This window comes from Gavialis gangeticus, unplaced genomic scaffold (genome assembly GCF_001723915.1).
Source record: "Gavialis gangeticus isolate Ggan-Ray unplaced genomic scaffold, GavGan_comp1, whole genome shotgun sequence".
Classification (NCBI taxonomy): domain Eukaryota; kingdom Metazoa; phylum Chordata; order Crocodylia; family Gavialidae; genus Gavialis; species Gavialis gangeticus.
The window spans coordinates 32,960,183-32,962,227 of record NW_017728996.1 but is presented as its reverse complement, the minus strand read 5'-3'; positions in this window follow the sequence as shown (position 1 = coordinate 32,962,227).

Genomic DNA, 2,045 nt, shown 5'->3' with positions numbered 1-2,045 from the left:
CCACATCCCCCCCTCCCTGCACACACAGTAACCAAACCCTGCAGTGCCCAGAACACAAAAACAAATACCCACCAGCACCAAAACAACACTCTTTGACACAATATACAAACACAGCCACCCTTGGTGAGCCCAGAGCGCAAGGGCACACGCGCACACCATGCAGAATAGAAATGACTTGTACAACTTATTTGACATCAAGTTTGAAATCTTGATTGATAAAGCTGCCTCGTGGTAAAGCTGATACTGACCTACTTGGTGTCCTCAAATTGTCATCCACACAACTTTCTGTTTATTAGATATCACATAAGTATGTTCAACACACTGCAGTTAATAATTAAGACCTACACATATAATAAAATACACATATACACGTGGCATCTTTCCACAAGACATAGCTAAAGGAAAAGAAACAGTCTTAGGGTTAACATAGAAGAACAGGAGTCAGGTGACTTGTGTTCTGTTCCTAGCTGTCATAGACTTTGTGTATGTCACTTCAGTTTTCCATGCCTCAATTTCCCCAGCTATGAAACAAGAATGCTAGCCTACCTGAGGGCTCTTGTGAGTCTAGTTCATTCCTGTTTGTAAGGTACTCAGATGTGATAGAAACACCTGCAAAAATATTAACAGCATAGTGGCCTCGTGAGCATGAGTAACTGGTGCCTCCTGAATCTGGGGGGGCACTCACAGAAGCTGCCGACCCAGGCAGCCCTGTGGGGGGGGGCACCAGCCCTGCTGACAGCGTCAGTGTGAGCTGTCAGGGGGGCACGTGCACCCTCTACCAGTCGCCTATGCTCATGAGAGTCCACAACTTTTATTAATAGCAAAGATCTTGATCCCTGTGCAGAGTCTGAAGGTTTGATGTGTACATCTCTCAGGTCTGCAGAGCCCCCAGGTGGCATCTAGATGCCACCACCTGGACCTCAGCCCACTCTACAGTAGAAGTGTAGAGGCCTGTGCTCTTTTTCATCCCTGCTTTTTCAGGGCTAAAATCCCCTCTCCCAAGAAAGGTTCCTGAGTAAGAAAACTTCACAAAAAAATAATAACTGCAGAGCTACTGTTGCATTTCCCTTTCCTTGGCTAGGAGAGTTAGAAGAAGGCAAAAGACACAGTCTTCAAACTCTGAAGAACATGGGTAGCAAAGCTACACATCCAGGCAGTATTCAGAGGAGAGCACAGAAGACAGTGGGAAAGGGAATGGTGCTTGGAGCAGTGTTAATTCCTGCATGGATTTCTTCTTGGAAATCCATGAGATTTGCATGCTACAGAGAATGGTTGCTCCCTGGCTCCACCCCTCTGGCTCCACACTTCCCATCCCTAAACCCCAGATTCCCAACTGAGCCATGTTCAAGAAGAGCAGGCAGGATAAAGCAGACAACAGTCACTAATCTCCAAGCTGATAGACACTGCTTACTTGGGGCTGCTCTAGCCCTTTTTCCTCCCCTTTGCTCCCCTCTACTGCCATGTAACAGAGAGATCATCTGGCCTTGTGATCTATGAATATTCATACATCTGCCACTTAAAAATGCAGGAAGTAATTTGTATTAAAATATCAACACAATGATTTCCATTCTCTGTGCCCTGGAGGGACATAAATATGTACTTTTTTTTTTTTTTTGCTTTGATGTATAAATAATGATCCACTTTAGAAGAAAATTACCAATGACAGAGATCAAAATTACATGTTTTCGCAAGACTGTTCCCTAACAGTTTTTCAGCGGGGAGGATTTCTACTATACTGTTAAAATGTTGTTTAAAGTTATTTTGTCTTTCAACTATATATTAGGACCAGCAACACTGGAACTTTTACCACAGTGGTGAATACCAATTGAGAAAAATAGATTATGTATAAAGTAACCAGACACATTACCGTTCAGTATAGGAATTATTTTGTGCTAATGTGCAATTGGTCTAAAAATCCTGAGTTTTAAAAACAATGTATTTTGATTGTTTTTACATGCTTTTTGCTTTGAGTTTTTAAGGTTCCCATTTAGTAGCCTTTTCCTGTGACCATAAGTGCTATAGCCTTAAAAATAAAAAAAAAACCA